This window comes from Populus alba, chromosome 9 (genome assembly GCF_005239225.2).
Source record: "Populus alba chromosome 9, ASM523922v2, whole genome shotgun sequence".
In the NCBI taxonomy this organism is placed as follows: domain Eukaryota; kingdom Viridiplantae; phylum Streptophyta; class Magnoliopsida; order Malpighiales; family Salicaceae; genus Populus; species Populus alba.
In genome coordinates, this window is record NC_133292.1 from 2,849,532 (window position 1) to 2,869,082 (window position 19,551).

A 19,551-nucleotide genomic window follows, 5' to 3' on the forward strand; every position below is an offset into this window, starting at 1 on the left:
TATATTTGTGAGAGAATAATCAAAGGGCCCTTGCTATACTTTTCCTCCCTTGGTCCCTTCTAACTATTATTAACAATTAACACAGAAAAAAAAAAAAAAACAAAGGTTTTACTGTACATGAAAACTTGTGCACAAAATCATTGTTCGTTAATTGTGCATTTTTAGTTTTTACATTTTAGTCCATGCAATTTGCGTAGCTTACGATTCGATCATTAAACTTTATGGTTTTTCAATTTTATTATTTAAAGTTATATTTTCATGATTTTGTGTGTTGAAATCTATTTCAAGTTATTTTCTCTTGCTTGCCTAGTGAATTGATAAATGTTCTAATATTAAGTTAAAGATCAATTTTATAAAATAAAGTTTTTAAGTTTTTTGTTAAAAAAATCAAGAGATTAAGAATTGAAATTAACATGAAGGAAGAAACATAGTCCTTTTCTACAAAAGGTACATAAAAATTGCGTTTGATCCTTTAAGTTTCCATTTTTGTATATTCCTTTTTTTTATGTTATTACATGTTGATTTTAAATTTTATTTTTGTCACTATTTAGTTCTTAGAGATTGAAAGAAGATAGAGAAAGTTATAGAAAATCTAACAAGAAAGAAAGCTCTTGAATGATTGGATTCCAACCAACAATAACTTTGTTTTTAGTATTTATAGATTAAACTATATAAAGAAACTTAATGTAACTTTTAAAAACAATACTTCTAATGCAAAAAAAAAAAAAAAAAAACATATTTTTTTTTTTATCAAAATTGAGAGAAAAGGAATGCTTAAATAAGGGAATGAGGTTTTGATTAAAGAGATTTTTCTTTCTCCTTATTTAAAAAAATAAAAACAAAAATTTAGACATTTATTTTTATTGCCTTCAGTTTATATGCTATAAACCACATAGCTAAAAATATATTTTTGTTAAAAAAATTAGTAGAAAAAAGAGAATTAAGACTATAAAATTACATTTTTTTTACAAAATTTAAATCATTACTTTTTTCACAGATTTTTTTTATTGTTATATAATTAAATAAAAAAATTAAAAATACCCCAAGGCACGATCCACATTATCTTTTCATCCCTACAATAAAAATCTGCATTCTACTTTAGACTTTAATTAATGTTACAATTTTTTTATGATCTATTAATTTATATATTTGTAATATATTTTATTAAACATAACTTTCTAATTCTCAGTACACGATTACAATATCTGCATATTATTCTATGATTTAAAAATTAACTTGAAATCACCTTCCTTATCCATGCTACCAGGTGAATTGACTGTTTATTGACAGTAGTATTTTCTCATCTTATTGATAAATTATTTATGCTAATCTCTTTTTTTTTATATAAAAACTAAAAACTAAAAATAAAATACCTCATTGAAGATATAAGAATTATTTTTTATCCAGTATTTTACAGAATAATAAATAAATAAATAATTTTTTTATGATACATCAGATTGAACTCAATTATTTATCCCATTTGTAAGAATTAATTCTTTTTGAGAACACCACGTCTCTCTACAGAGTGAACTAGTCTCGGTACCTGTGCCTGTACCCTGTTGTGAGCTGAATTAAAAGCCAACTCTAAGTTTTGTTTTTTTTTCAACATTGGCCTGTCAAATTAATAAAATTAATAAATTAATAAAATTATTAAATTGACCTGTCAAATTAATAAAATTAATAAAATTATTATGTTTGTTAATAAATACTTGAGAGTCATTAAAGATAAATAAAAACTGAAATGGGATGCTAAGCGATAGACATAGATAAAGAACTTCACTTTTTATTGATATGACTTTGTCTTATGATGTGCCAACTTGAAAACAAACATAATTAAATTATTTTTTCAACCTAATTTAAAATTATATGACTTTGTCTTATAATTTTAATATAATTTAAAATTAAATTATATTGAAATTAATTTGATAGATCTTATTTAATTTAGTGGGCTCATATACAATCCGATCACTACATTTAAAATTTAAAATCTGACATGAGTTTAATTTTTTAAAATCTTTATCATTTTAATTATTTTTTAACAAAAACTGGAAACATCATTTTTTAATTTAAATTAATCCATTAAAACTATCATATAAATTATTGACCCGAGTAATTCAACAATCTTTTTTTATATATAAATCAAGTTTTTTTTTTATCTTATATGATACCAAAAACAAACACGTAAAGGAAGGCCATTGCATTAAATACTAGGAATAAAAAAATTATTCTGGGATGTGAAAAAAAAAGTGTTGTAATCCTATTAAAAAACGAAGTAGCAATTGAATCATATCCTCTCAAATACTATCCCAACAAAAATTTTAATTAATCTATTTAAATGAATCTCTGTCACATAATTCAAATCCAAAATGTGGCTTTTTAAGGAAACCATTTGGATTAGAAAAAAAAAAAAATAATCTCATGGTGGCCTGCCTTCACCTTCATTATTTTTAGAGTATATTTGTTTTGTGCCTCCTTGTACCTTTAAAGACAAATCATAATAATATAAAAACATAGTTTAGCGTTTGGAAATATAAATCAATTTGTATTTTTTAAAAAATTATTTTTATTATTAAAAATTAATATATTTTTGTATATTTTGAATTATTTTAAGTGCTAATCTCAAGAATAATATTTGTTAAATATTATATGGACAACTATAATGATGACTGTTTAAGTTATGTGATTACAGTTGGAACATGACAAGTGTGTTCCTACAGAGTAAGGCACAGATTTATAAAGTAGTATAAATAGGATCCATTATTATGATCAAATTACCTTGCTAGGATACACATTTCAACAACATTTCAGGCCTTGAAAATTCAAATTCCATTATGTTTTCGGAGTGAGTCTACAATAAAAATATGATGCCTTTTATTTTTTTTATTTTTAATATCTATCATTTCTCCATCCAATCTTTTTAATTTTAAATAATATAACATCACAATTTTGTTAAATAATTACAAAATATACTAAAAGGGTTAGGCAACAAACCACAATACCATAGTTTTTTCTTAATTTTATTCTCAGATTTGTTTTCCTTTTAATTGCAGCTTTCTATGACCCAATTAATGGCCAATTTCTAAAAATATATTAAAGAAAGAAAAATTTCAACAAAAAAGAATCAAATTGTTAAACAATGAGAAATCACATGATCAATTTCAAACGTATATAATATAAAAAAAGAAAAAAAAAAAGAAAGAGAAAAGACCAAGCACTCGAGCTTGACCTGGCAAGCTCGAACGCGTGGCCTTCTTTATTAATAGGGTGAGAGGCGCTGAGCCATCTAGACTTAGGTAATGATTCTTTTTTTAGCTTTGATTTTTCTTTTGTTATTTAAATATAAATTAATTAAAGTATGATGCTTTGACATCAATTAATTAATTAAAAATTTAGGATTTTTTTAATAGAATATAGTTTTGTTTTAGTTAGTTTTTGGACAAGATTGCAATATTTGTTTTACATTAATAGTCATTCTTTCTGTACAACCCAACTTAATTTTTTATTTTATTTTTATTTAATCTTTTCCTTTTGTATGTCTTTTTATTATCTTTTTATTAAATAATTTTTTTTTTGAAGAAACAAAATTATTAAATATAACCGATTTCATGGCTCATATTTCGATACTAGACATGTAGATTGATGAACTATTTTTAGCTTTTCAATTTAATCTTTGATTAAATAATGTTTAGTTTTTTACTTTGCTTTCATATAAGATGATAACAATTTATTTTTAATATTAGTAGGCATTCTTTTTGTGCAGCCTTCCATAATATTTATTTTTTGTTGGTTTTATTAAATAGCTTTTATTTAGATGTATATTTTTATTATTGTTTGATTAAATAAAAAATCAATTCTAAGAAACAAAGTTGTTAAACATAACCGGGTTTATGATTTGTGTTGTAAAATTAAATATTTTAATCTACATCTATCTCTTAATTTTCTAGTTTAGATTTTTTTTTTATTAATTTACATGCATCAGCTTTTTAATTTACAATTAGAATTTTTTCTTAGTGTAAGAAAATATATTGGAAAAGCCTGCAAATTCTTTTGTTTTTTTAGAGAAAAAGGTTTTTATTTTTTATCTGCTGCAAAGCGCTAAGCATTCTAAGGTGTGCTTGAAAACACAATGCAAATCGTGTTGCCTAAAAAAATATTTTTTTATTTAAAATGATTTTTTTTATATATAATTTCATATTTTTTTAATATACTGATGAAAAAAATAATTTTTTAAAATTAAAAAAATTAATTTTAATATATTTTTAAGTAAAAAATATTTTAAAATGCTTCTATTACTATAATTTCAAATAAATCATAAATCAGGTGGTTGTAACTTTGCGAGCCAAGATGTGAGAGTGTCTAGGTGGGCTGTACTGTTATGCAAAGGTTTAATGCTTCTTTGGATCATTGTGTCGGAAAGTATTAGTAAAGCCTTATGCAACTTGTAGCTCACGGCTAAACCCATGATCCCATTTTCTCATGGATCAGGCTCTGGATTCTTGCATTTAGATTATCTCAACACTGAAAAAAACTAATTAATAAAAAATGGATAAACATCTCAATATGATTTATACAATTAATTGGATATTTAATGTATTCTTGTATTTTTAATTTTATTTATTATATCATTGTATTTCTTATTATGTCATTCCGTCAAATACATTTTTATTGAAATTGACAAAATTATATTTGTAGAAATATTCTTCAGTTGCTTAAATAATTAAAGTATTTTAAGAAATAAAAAATTCCTATATTACTCAGCCAATAAGATTTTAAGAAATACATTAGTTAGAGTTTCATACATAACATTAATAAAATAAATGTAACCCTCGATTGGGAGTATAGATAAACAAATTCGGAAAAAGAGTACACCTAATTAGATAAAAACACTTTGTGTTCATTTCACATATAATCGACTTGTTTTATTTACAATACATCGGTACAAGTTGCTTTTTCCTCGTGTAAAAAAGTTCAGATACCAATATCTTATATTTTTACTTAAATAAGACTGAAGAGGTTTCAAATTCAAGTATCATATCATAAATAAATAACTTAATAAATTCAAAACACACGCAAATATAAACAGAAATATTAATGGAATTTTTCTGTTAGTATATTAAGATAATCTATACCGACAAAATTTTTTATTTTTGTATTCATTGATAAACACTAATAGAAAAATTAACTCGGTGTATATCAAGAAAATTACAGTGAAAAAATAAGAAATGAAAAAAAAGTCAATCAGTACAACGACATTTAATTTTTACAAACGATATTACTAGTAGAATTAACTTGACAGTAAAATATGTCTGTAAATATACTGACTAAAAAATTTTCTCAATATATACTGAGAGAATTACGGATGGTATTATAGTGGGATTAAAAAAAAAAATCATATGGTGACATGATATTTTTACCAATAGAATGACTGACAGAGTTACTGACAAAAGAATTCTTTTGGTAATGTTATTGGTAATATTTATTTTATAACATGACTATTGATCCTAATTTCCTCCTATCTCATTTTTCCTTGTGTATTTTTTTATGCAACAAACATCTCCCCCAATCTTAATACAATTCAACTTTTAATAACAAATTTGATCATCACAACACTTAATTTGTCAGTATTTGTATTCTGATTCCAATTATATTGAGATTTCTCTATTTCAAGTAAGCAAATCTAGCTTTCTTTTTATTTGAACTTTTTCTTTTGTAATTTTTTGTAGTATATGTATTTTGTTTGGGTGTTTACTTGTTGTTATAATTTTTCCTTATATAAATTTGTTGTATGAATTTATAATTTATACATGTTAGGGTTTGTTTTAAATTTTTTAAAATTATATTTTTTTATAATTGATGAAACTTGTGTCGAATTTTTTACCTAGATATTTTGTGATGAAATAAATAATAACTTATTTAACGAGTTCGCTTTATATTTTATTAATTTTATTATTGAGTTGAAATTTTTAATAAATATGTAGAAACTTAAATTTATATAGATAATTGATAATAAATTAAGAGTACAATTAAATTTATTTAATCAGCGTAATTAATTAATACATTTTATTATTATTATTTTATATAGGTTTAATGAATTATTTTTCATTGTTTTATTTACATGTATATAAGAACACAAAAGAGATGAAAAAAGAAAAAAGAAATTCAGATCAATTGTAATTATTGTTACATGTATCTTCTTTCTGGGGAGAGATTTTGGATGAAACCCAGGATACTCTCTTCATGTTGCGAATCAATTAGTTTGAGTGCTTCAAAATTGGCAAAACTTTCCCTCAACCAGCAAGTCGAGCAATTCTTTAGCTTTGCCTACCTTTGCAGCTCTAGTGTTCTCCACTAACAATCTGGTCTGGTTTCAGACAAGACCATCGACAAATAGAGAATTGAAAATCTCCATTTCATGCTTTAATAAAACTAATCCAATCTCAATTCCTCCCCTTCCGTCTGCGTTCTCCTGCATGGATATTGATCCTGTCTTGTCAATGGAAGGAGTCTCCACCTTCCTGGGCACACCCCAGCCAAAATCAGCTTTATAAATCTGGAATTGAGGCGACCCAGACACCGTAACCATTAGCGTGCCAGGCCTGATAGTCATAAATTCTGCAAACTTTTCTTTGGCTCCGTCAAGAACTCCTTTATTTAGCCTGACGATAATCTCACTCAGTCTTTCTATAACATTAAGGAAACCATTTTCTTGAACAATAGTTTCTGGATCTATGTGTACAAAAAAGGGCATCACACAACACCCAAAATAGTTCTCAGGTATGCCTAAACGGGCTCTACAATCTGCTGTGAGTCCAAGAACAACCTTGTCATCGCGCTCTAGCCCTTTTGCCTTGAATACACGAACGAATACGTATGCATAAGCTAGGACGAAACTGGATAAATGCATTGGTCTTGTTTCCGTATCTACGTGGAGTTTCTCAATCTGACAGAGAACCCTTTCCCTCAGATTCTTTATGTCTTCTCGAGACAACCTGACCAAGGCCCGAACTTTGCTGTAAGGATCTGTTATAGCTTGCTTAAAAGGCTTCAAGCTTCTATGAATATTGGTGTCCAAACCTGGCAGGTTGAGTCCCAACCAGCTGTTCAAGTACAGCATGTCAATCCCATCTGGATCTTCGATGATTGTTCGAGCAAGAAAAGGGGTTAGTTCGGGTGGCAAAGTGATTAGATCGGCATTTTCGTTTTCGCTAAATTGTTTGTGCACATGAGCCCATGCTCTAATAAACATGGCTACGTTTTTAGCATCAAGAACTCCATGGTGTACAGTGGCACCAATGGAAACGCCTTGATTAGGAAATAATGTTATTTGCAGAGCTAAAACTGATACTTTGGAGTCAGTTATTATAGGTAATTGGGGTACGTAAGGATGTGACCCGGTTATTTCACAGACATCAGTTCCCGAAAGATGATCAAAGTCAGCATTGGACTGTGCAATTGTGAGTGAGACACCATCATTAGGAGTGTAAAGGATGATGGGTTTGGTGCTTTGTGCAGGCCAGATGAGGTTGCCTGCAACAGGGAGGAAGCGGGGGAGAGTATGAGAAAGAGAGAGTTTGAGTTTTGGAAGGATCACTGAGTTAAAATAATCCGGTGTTGCCTCGGTGAGTTTGTAGAAGAACAAGCGTTCAGCTGGAGCAACTTTCAAGAACAGGATATCGAAAAAGGAGAGCGGAAAAGATAACTCGGTGGGTGGGTCAAGTGAGTTCAAGGATGGGGTGACTTGACAGACCTCAAGTATCTTTACCTGTACTTGATGAGTTAATGCCATGATAAAAGCAGAGGAAGAAGAGAGAAGCTGTAATGGGAGGTTTGATTTAACGTTGAAAACAATATTTGCTTATAATTTTTGTTCCTCTTTTATTTGCTTCTGCATTAATCATAACTCATCACAAAATTTATATCTCTTTAATTATTTGCAAACGTTAAAGATAACTCATCCACTCTTTAATTAGTTTCTATAATTAATTTATTCGGTTTCATGTATCCAATTATTTTAGAAACATTTTTTTAAATTATATTTTTGAATTAGTTTATATGATTAAGTATTATTTTTTTTAATTATGTTAAAGGCACTATACAAAATTTTGAAAACAATTTTCACTAATAAGTTAGATATAATTTATTTATTTTTAAATTTTCTGCACCCTCACCATACATGGATGGCATGCGGTTTTTTTTTCTAGTTCCAACCTAATGTCTTGCCATTTCAATAGTTTCTTTGATTTATTGGCAAATTCGACATGCAGAGGATTTTTTCTTTTTGACATAAATGATAACCATATTAAACCTTGAAGAACACATAACAAAACAAGCTAGAAGACTTCCATGGCCTCTTGATTGCTTGGATTTTCTGGGTTTGCAGGTTATGATCCTAACTTACTTCTAGAGCTCCTCGCCTTGAAGTATGGCCTCTTGATTGCTTGGATTTTCTGGGTTTGCAGATTGCAAGAAAAAAATGCAGATTTTGATAAAAAAAAAAAAAAAAAAAAAACTGTGGTTTCATCAGAATTTAACCAGTACTGTGAGCTTTGAAAGTGACTATTCCAGCTAAACAAAGACTTGTGCATTTGATCCAGGGAACAGACTACTTCAAGAGAACAAGCACTGATGGAACACTACCAAACATATACGACAGAGGAGCTAAAACAAAGAATCAAAGGAAACAAAAGCAAGAGCTGTGCACTCCATGTCAGTTTTGCAGAATTATCTGCTATATAATTTAAATCCACACCAGCTTACCTTCACCTATAGCAATTTATCATGGCAAGAATCCATACGAAAGCAAAGGATAAACTAGCACTTAGCAACCAAACAAAGACTTCACCAATAACATTCACCTCTACATTCCATTGATTTCAAGAATCATTTCCTTCCTCTACTTATATTTCAATTTCACAGCAAAAAAAACTCTAAATCCTCGTATCAAAAAACTAAAAAAGAAATGGCAAAATTAACCGTGCATCAAATTAGTATGTATTTCAAAGCACTATACAGATCCACAAAAACCTACCTCAGTGTACCCTGCTAACGACACCATAAAAAAAAAAAAATACCATACTCTCCTTTCTCCAAATCTCAATACAAATTACATTAAAAACACTGCTAATCATCAAGAACCCACAATCCCTCGGCTCAGGAATAAACTTTACATTGCCTAGCACCGCCAGTCAAGTTCCCAGATCCACCATTCCCGGAAAATCCAACCGCCAAATCATCACAAAAAGCCCTAAGCAACCTCCTTCTTGCCCTAAACCCACCAACCCTATACACCGCATCAACAACAATCTTCAAATTAAAACTCACCGATCCACGCCCTTTATCCCCATTAATCTGATTCACCGCCCGCCCCGCAATATAAGAACCCATCGCCCCATATTCCGCATTGATATCAGTAACATTCCTTTTGCCCTGTTTGAACGGAGGAATCCTTGTCTGGGACAAGAACTCGGATTTATAAGAAATCGAACTCTGTATATCATCGTACGAGATTTTCAACTTGTTCGGATTATAAACCTGAAACCTGGCGTTCCAGTTACCAGTTACACTGGAGGAGGAAGAGGATACATTGAAGCTGGAGACAGAGAGGGAAGTGACGCGGAATTCGGGGAGATGGGGTCGGATAACAAGCCAGATAATGAAGAGAATAGTGAAGAAAATGACTGTGACGATGATCAGAGCAGCGATTAAGCGGCGGAGGAGGGTGGCGCGTTGGTTAGGGTAGGGTTGGTTGGTGTTGTAGTAGTAAGGGTTAGCGGGTTGTGGTGGTGGGGCTTGGTAAGGATAGGCGGTTCCGGGTGGCGGTGGTGGGTAGTTGATGCCGTTGGGGACAAAAGGGTAGCCGGTGGCGGGTCTAGAAGGATCCGATGATGCCATCTTGTTCGGAATTTTTTAGATTTTTGGAGTCTAAAAGGAGTCTTTCTGTTTCTAAGCTAAGTTTGGATTTGGAATCTCGACTCTTTGATCGAGAGAGAGAGATTTTTTTATGTATTTGTGTTCTGGGGGAGATGGCGATGGGCTGATACTTATATCAGGAGGATTAGAGTAGTTTTAGGCATAATTTTTAAACTCGATCTAGTGGGTTAATTTAGAACCAGATTGATTGGGGATTGAAACTAGATTAAGTTGAAGAAAAAATAAGAGAATAAAAAATTTGGTGTGATCTAACGATCTGGTTGACCTAGCAAGACCCAGTAAAAAACCTGGTTACAACCCATTGATTTTTTTTTTTTTTTTACTAAAACGATATCATTTTGATTTAAAAAAATTAACTCGGACGATTCGTTCAAAACTCAAAATCTAGATCTTGGACTGAGCCAGCTACCAAGCCGGGTTTAAAAACTATGATTTTAGGTGTTTAATAACTTATTATAATAAGCAAATTATATGTTTAACATTATTGAAAAAAAATCACTTATGACTTACTTGTCCATCCTAACCTGTCATCTCAGCTACGACTTTCAACCAAATTCTATAAAATGATAAATTCAAAATGTTAAATTGATTGTGTCATGAAAATTCAAAATATAAAATAAACAACTTGTAAATTTATAAGATTAATCATCTAGTTCAAGCTTTTTATAGTTTTTAACATTATTCATCAAGGCTCAAGATCAATTAAAATTAGTGTGGAACACAAACAATTTTGATGATAAAATACCAATTGCATTGTTACTAGATATATATTTTTTTAAAAAAAACTTCAAAATAGATTAAGTATATATTTCATGCTAAAAACTAATTCACAATCAACAATAAAAATAAAAAATACTAGTACATGTCGTGTCATCTTAAAATAAACCTTATATTTAAAAGCATTATACCTCAGCCAACCCAAAATATATAAATTATAATTATTTGGATTCTCACAATCATTTATCAAATACCACTCAATCTCATTTTTACTATTCATACTATTTTTTTTTTGTAAATATTTTTTGAATTAGAAAGTCAAGATATTTGACATATCATCTACTATTATGCCATCAACACTAATATTTTGTTGAGATTGACTAACACTAACATTACGCATATCCTCCTTATCTCATTAACTTTTAAATAATGTTCATACATCCTTGTCAAAGTATCATTCACCTTTCTTAGCTCATTTATTTTGTCAACATCATATATCTGGTTAAAATATAATTTCACATATTTTGGATCTAAGACAGTAGCTATATATAATAAAAAAAATTCTGATTATCTTGATTTCTTTAATATTTGTAGCAGATGATATCTTGACAAACAATATTTAAAAATGATGAAAAAAAAAAAAATAAGTCACCTCTTAGTTTTATGGTAATTAATAAACATAATTGGTCTTCAAATGATTTAAATAAGAGGCTGATAATGCTAAAAGAAAATTAAAATCATCATAAAACATCTTTTCTAAAGTAAAATGGGTTGTATTTGTTTTTAGTGATAATTTTACATATTGTACATACATGTTAAGATTTTGTTTAAACTGATATATAGATTTTGGTTATTGAAGGTATGAGACTACAAAAGCTTAGGGCAATGATCTGGGGCCTAAGTCTAGTAATAAGATTCGATCCTCACTTTATGAATATAAACCTTCAACCCGAGAGGATGTTTATAGCTTATTGGTCTTTGGCCTATTTTCTAGTGTCATGTTCAAAATTATTAATTAGGCTATGGTATCTTATTTAATTATATTCAAAATGGACTCGTAAACAACCATTCACCCTCAGTGTGCCTCTAAAGAATTGTGTTGATCCAGTCTAAACTCACTAGACATGCTAAAAGAGCAAGATCATAAAACAAGATTCACACACATCAACTCATTTGCCCTTAATGCGACATTCGAGAAAAACACTTTATTAATATTTACAATTACTTGGTTGGTTTTGAGTTAAAAAAAATACAAATTAACGAAAAACACATGAATACAAAAACAAAAATAGTGACAATGATATTTATATGCTGATGATAAATGAAAAAACTACATAGATATTTTATATAATGTACACACATCCATAAATATCTTTATAAATATCTTAGATATTAATAAGATATTTATATTAAATATCTTAGATATTTCTTAAGATATTTATTTTAAAAAAGTCTATATAAATAGAGCTTCATCTCTATAAATAAAAGGTCTATCAGAGCTCATATCTAGACTTTATCTCTCTAGGCAACATATATCTAAAAAAGCATAAGTTTGATGCAAGATTTAAACAAGGTTTAAGGAAAATTCAAGCCTAAAGAATATTTATTCTCCACATATCTTGGACAAACACTACACTGACTTAAGTCTTAGAGTGTTTTTTTTGTAGGTGTCGTCGAACCTACCAAGTCTTCTGAGTCTAGTTTTATCAACCCTTAGAAAGCATCCTTAATATTTCCACTAAGGATTTTTCCAAGTGCAATTTTTCTAGCTTGATTTGCAAATCCGATTCCAGCCTTCGGCCTCCGGCCAACCATTGTGCAGGGATTGATTTGGTAAAAACCCTTCGTATAGTCCCAAACAAAAACATGGAGCGATTGATGATGCGAGGATGAGGAGGTCATGAGATTGTACAAAGAGAAATTTATAGATTTGCTGTAATTTCAGAGTATGGTATTTAAGGGCGGAGCCAAAATGATTTAGTTATGGACCAAATTAAAAAAAGATTTTCTTAGGGGGGGCTAGAACTATAAATTGTTACATGGATGACATTTTTTGTTTTTGTTTGGGGGGTCTCCACTCTTCACCGCTAGTGGTATTTGACTTGTGAATTCGATAAAGTATATGCAAAATAAATGAAAAACATTGTCAGGGAAGATAATTTAATATGAATTTAATAGATTCTCATCAAAATCAGCACGAATGGGTCGCTTTTTAGATCATCTAATATTCAAATATTTAAAACCTAATATTTAAATGTGGTATGAATATCTAAATATTTTATTTAATAAATAAGAGGTAGGGCATGAATATAATAGAAACTTTACTCGTTGTAAACCATTGTCATTCCTAAAAATTATTAATGATTGCATTTGTTTTTTTTTTTTTTTTTTTTTTGCATATCAAGTATGATCAATGTTATTACACTGTCAATCTAACTCAACAACTAAACTTGGTAACCCAATGACCCTGGACATGGTCCAAGCAGGATTTTAAATTAGACCACGTGGAAGTTGATGCGGTTAAATTTGATAAATCTAGCGGATCAACACGTAACTCGTTCAATCTTATTAAAATTTAGTTTGACTTAAAAAAAATATATAAAACAACATTTTTTTAAAAATTTCTTTTAAAAAAGAAAACATTATTTTAAACTTACTCAAGTTAATTCATCTAACCCATGAATCTAACCATATTAATAGTCTTTTTAGTTTCTAGCACAATAACAAAAAAAAAATGATAAAATAACATAGTGCAAAAAATATTTAAAAAATAACATAATTTAAAAAGTCGCAGATGACATTTACGACTCACGAGATTTAAGTGTCATTTGCGAACTCTCTCAAATTATAAAATTGCTAGACACTAGATTCGATAAAAAGAGAGAGGAGAGAGAGAAAAAAGAAAAGAAAGAAAGAAAAACCCTAGAGGCACATCAAAATTCTGATAATGACACTACCGACACCGTTGCAAAAATCTCGACGAGACAAATCCAACGACATCAAGGAAGGTCACTAATGGTGACAAGAGTGAGCCACATGAGCGGTCCAAAGACGAATCGTCATTGGAGTTTCGGTGTCTCTGGGATCTATATTTTTATTTTTGTCCCCCCCCATTCTCCTTGTAATTTGTGAAAACAGACGGGAAAGAAAAAAAGAAAAAATAAATAACTCTAGAAGCACACCGAAACTCCAATGACAATACTATCATTATCGTTGAAAAGATCTAGACAAGACGAGTCAAACAACACAAATAAAGTTACAAACGATGAATAAAGTGGACCACACAAGTCATCTAAAGGTGTTGGAGCTCATTTGTCTTGGGGCCGCTTATGGAGCCCACTCCAGTCACTGTTAGTAACTTTTTTTTATATTATTGGATTTATCTTGTTAAGATCTTTTCAAATGTATTGATGTGTCATCGGAGTTTCGATATATCTTCCATTTCTTTTATTTTTTCCTCTCTCCTCTCTCTTTCTTTATCAAACCTTATGTCTAACACTTTTACAATTTGAGAGAATTTACATATGATATTTGGGGCCTGCAAAACGTAAATATTATTTGTGACTCTCTAATATATTTTTTTACATTGCTAAAAACCAAAAAGTCTGAGATTAATAACTTAATTTGATTATGATTAGCTTTGCCCAGTGTAGCAGGCTGTCAGGCTCATGTAATACTCCTTCGAAGTCGGATGATGAGCTCACCAGCCAGATCTTTGGTACTGTGCAACAGTGAAACTGGCTAGTGGTTCATTTGAAAGGCAATCTATCCAGAATAAACAAAAGAGGAAAGAAATGCTGGGGGAGCTCATGAGATTCAGAATGCTAGGAGTCTTGGATAATTAGAGAATGCAATTAATGATTGGATGTGTTTGAGAGGGAAATAATGAAGGCATATATATCAGCTGCTGCTGCTCATTGGTCAATTCATTGCTCTAATAAATAAGAGAAAATCACATTTCCATGTTAATTTCCCTTGCCATATGCTTGTAATGATCAACCCAGAAAATGGACTTTTGAGATTCTTCTCAGAACTTGAATAGCTAAAAAGAGGGAAAATATACAAGTAATTGCAGGAAATTAATAAGCATGCAATGGCTCTTCAAAAAACTAACGAAAAGATCAATTATATCAAGAACGCGTAGAAGCTTGCTATTGATGAAATCAAACGATAGAAAAGACTAATTACAGGGCTAATCTTGATCGAATCAGCAAATACAGACAGACCCTAAAGTGAAACAAACAAAATGAACAAAACAATGGCAACAACATAAATGTAATTCCAAAATAATCTGCTGCATTTAGTCACAATTCTTTTCCACTGCCCATTGACATCACATTCACTAGAACCAAACACCAACGTTGTCACCTTGGAAGGAAACTCTACCTTCACATTCTCTTCACACGTTGCCTTCATCAAATCCTTGTTTGCAGGCCACGTCCACCTTCCATACCTTGCCATAGCATGCAACTTTATTGTCAAATTCACTCTACCACCACTAGAATAATTGTCATTCACCTGTAAAAAGAAGCTAGGAAACACAGTTAGTAATGTTTTTTGGGTTTTCCCAGGTTGCTGAAAGGGTGGAAGAGTAATGCTAGAGAGACTTTCATCCCCATCGAGCACCAACGCAGTGATTTTGTCATAGGACATGGCTTTGCTATTTGGGTTTTTCATGGAGAAGGTAACGTTAAGGTTTGCGGTTATGGTGTTAGAGGAGACATTAAGGACTGTTAGCGAGGATGAACTGACATTGAACTGAGGGATTTGAGGTTGAAGAGAGATTATGCCACGAGTTACGACAGGAACAGAAACAATTAGTATGGTTGCTACTGTGATGAAGAGAAGGAACACGAAGCAGTCATGTGCTCTGGCTTTTGCTGCGTCAGATTTGGTGGTGGTGGTGGTGGTGGTGGTGGGGAGATAGCTTGGTTGAGACATGGGAGGTTTTTGGTGGGGAGTGGGGGGTCGATTTTCTTGGAGTAGTGATTATATCACGCTACTGGGTTCCTTTTGTTTCGAGGAGAATTCACAACGTGGTGCGGAGAAATTTTGTACAAGCAAAAAAATAAAAATGAAGTTTTTATGAGCCCACATTATCAATGGAATGGGCCAAGTATGGGCTCATATTTGCTTCTTCTTTTTTTTTTTTTCCTGAAGAACAGAGAAATAATTCATCAAATTATGCAATCCATCCACTAAGTTATGCGACTGATAGAATGTCAATGTCTATTTTACCATTGCATTGTAATATTGTGATTAATTTTTTATACTCTCCATTTTAACATGATTCTTATATCACTAATGGGTTTTTGGCTTACCGTCAATCAATTCATTGCATTTACAATATGTTAGATTTAATCCGTTTATAATAATACTAATAATAATAATTAACCATTAATATTAATAAGAATACTTTTATTCATAATTTGTAAGCTATATTAATTACCAAAAAATAAAGGGGATATAGCTACAATAAAAATTACCTTCTAAATCTGGTTGATTCAAGTGGTTCAATGCTTGTTTTTTTAAAATAAAATTCTGAATTCAAACTTTATATATAAAATACAACAATCACTAGGAAAACTTTACTTTTTTTAATGTATCGATCCAATTGGACCAGATTAATCTTGTTCTAGTAGACTTTGAAGACCCTGGCCCTTTCCTAGTGGTATTGTTTCTATTATCCTAATATAAATTCAGCCAGCCCATTGCTCGACGACTACAGGAAACCTTCGTCTTGTTCTTCTTTTTCTTCAATGGCTTCTCATACTCAGATTCTCCTCACCTCGCTCATCATCCTCTCCATGGCTTCAGGCATAAACTAAATAAACTTGCCTTTGCTTTACTTATTATTATATTTTAGATTTTTCATGGTAAAGGACAACGTTTATCGCGTTACTACTTTTGATAATTTTATTCCTCTATAGGTGTCCTGTGCCAGTTCCATTCTCCTGGAACTCTCGTCCCCAAGACTGCCTGTTCATGCTCACCTGCTGTGTTGCCTGTTCATGCTCTGTTTCAGTATATTATTATTGAAAAATAATAAAAATCTCCATTCCAATCCATTAGATTGAATTTACGAACTGTTTTTCTTTAAAATAAATAAATTAAACCTCGACATTAACCAAATAAAATCGAGATGATTCCTCTGGCTTGTCTTCTAGGTGGAGGAACCATCTGGGCATTATCGTCACTCATCTACAGGAAGGAAAAACAGAGCACCTTTTCCTTCCCTTGTCATCTGACTCGTCAACATTATTATTCATACACGAATCCCGACAACCAACTTTCTTAAATCCCCCATTTTTTCTACCTCAACATTTAAGAGGCATCCTGGAAGGAGAGATAGGCCCCATGTAAACGTTTCAGACGGAAGTTTTGACCAACTCAAAAGATTTGAGTTTTTTCATTTGAATAATTGGTTTCTAATTTTTTTTTTTTTAAAAAAAGCTAAAGGTTTAAGCTAAGAGATTCTGATGTGCCATAATTTATCAGTATTTTCTTAAAACAATTTTTTGATGGTCCAAAGTTTGTTTTAACAAAAATCCAAGTACTTAAGGATCTCCCAAAATTAAATTTAGACTCAAATGATTTTAGACTTGAACATCAACCACGTCTTAGCGATAATAATATCTGGTATTTTTAAACTCAGACACCATATCCAAACTTAAACATCAAATAAATAGGTTTAAGCTACATGTTGAACCCGGAAACATCCTACTAGATCATTGGATTGAAAGAAAGAACAGGAAGGCAGGCATCGTGGATACCGCACTGAACAGAGCATTCCCTTTCCTTCACTCATGACCTTCCCTGTAAACTAGAAATTCAAAAGCTACCGTCGATTCTTTTTTACTTCAAACTTGAGGAATCATCCTAGAAAGGGCGATAGGCCCCATGCAGTTGTTTCGGCCAAGTTTCCGTTGAGTAACTTCGTCGACGCAGGGAAAGCTTGTGGCCGGCACCCAATCAAAAGATTTGACAGTCACCAACGTAAACAGTAAGCTATTAAGTCCCTGTGGTTTTATGATTTTGCAATTTCAGTCTTTTTGTTTTTTAAAATCATAATAAGTTTGTATTTTGACCAATGTTGACTTTGAACATTGTTCAAAATGTCCCAAGTATCCTCTTAAAAGGTCCTCTTGGTTTTCTTTTAGGAGGCAAGGTTGTAAATTTTGATTGAACAAGAAAAAATGGAGAGAAATTTTATGAGAACAAACAATTAAATTGTAATGGATAATTTAATATAATAATATTATTATTATTACCAAAAACTAAAATAGAAGGCTAACTCGCTATTAATTTTCTCACAAAGCACTTTTTATTGGAACAATGTTATTTTTTAATTTAGTTTTTTTTTTAATTTTACCATTAAATATTAGGTTTATTGGGAATTTAACTTCATGATTTATTTATTTTTTTCTATGGGTTTATCTCAGTCTCATAAATTGCCTTGTGAGTTTGATAAGTTGACTTGAGTTGTTTTATGTGTTTTTTTTTTAAATTGATTTTTTTTTTCAATTTCATCATTTAATATTGGATTGGTTGATAATCAAAATTTATAATTTGTTTTGATTTTCTTTCTATAAGATTACCATCTTTTTTTGTTCTAAGTCATAGATTTAACAAGTTAACCCTCGATTCAATATATTGTCGTTTCTATTTTTTTACAGAAAGCGTTATCTTAATTTTTTTTTAGCCAAACTATATTTTTAACGATAATTTGATTAACTTTGAACCCGTCAAGTTAACCAGTTCATATTAGATCAACCTCCACATTAACATTGCATGTATATATTTTTTTAACATTCAAAAAATAAAAATGAATTAACCCTCCAATCTAGTACAAGCCAATGATCTATTACCGTAAGCTAAAAGGGATGATAATTTTACTATATCAAGCATTATTTATTAAGGCACTTTTGTGGATTGCATTCTTCCCCTACAATGCAATCTTTAAAACCTCAATTTGATCCTTGATGTTTTCATAAAAGTTCAATTTGTCCCCTAAAGTATTTTTATTTTTATATTTTTGGTCCCTGTAATTTTATGTGTTTAATTATGTTTCAGCACTAAAACTTTAATTTTATGTGTTTAATTACTTATATATTAAAGAATGAGAGAGAAAGTCATAAAAAAAAACATAGAAAGATTTCAACCAACTATAAAAAATGTGATTTTTTGTGTTGGTGAATTTCTCTTGAATATGAAAGTTCAATGAAGGTGGTATTGCTTTTTAACCTTGTTAGAAAAAATAGATGAGAGTTCATTAAAGTTTTTTTATTTGATTTGATTTTTATTTTTAGACTGATAGTAGAGTATTTTGAAGTTGAAAATTGAATTACTGAGATTCATAAAATATTTTTATACAAAAACAAGTTGAAATTCAAGTTTCAGGAATAAAAATCTCAAAACTGTGGATGAGATTATTGGAATGTATTCTAGTAAATGACATGTCATAAATTTTTATGTTTAAGAAAACTCTCAAGGACAGTGTGGTTTGGTTATTTAAAAAAGGCCCTTAATTTTTTTAATTATATATAAGTTTTAAAATAAAATTCTCTTTAGATAAATAATTATAATAATATTTAAAATATCAAATGATTATGTCATTCTCTTCAAATAAGATTATAACTTTTATGATAATATTTGCAATTACTTTATGATAATTATACATGAATCTAATATATATTTTTTTTAAAAATTACACATGAATATTCAATGAGAATAACATATTTATTTTGTTATTTCTTATTATGAATTTTTATTTTTCATGAATTAATTATTCTTTTATTTTTCTATACAAGCATATAAATTTATCAAGACATGTTTTTTTTTTTTTTTTGTTGAAACTTTCTTTTCAGATTGTGATAAGTTTTTATTTAAAAACAATACTCCTAG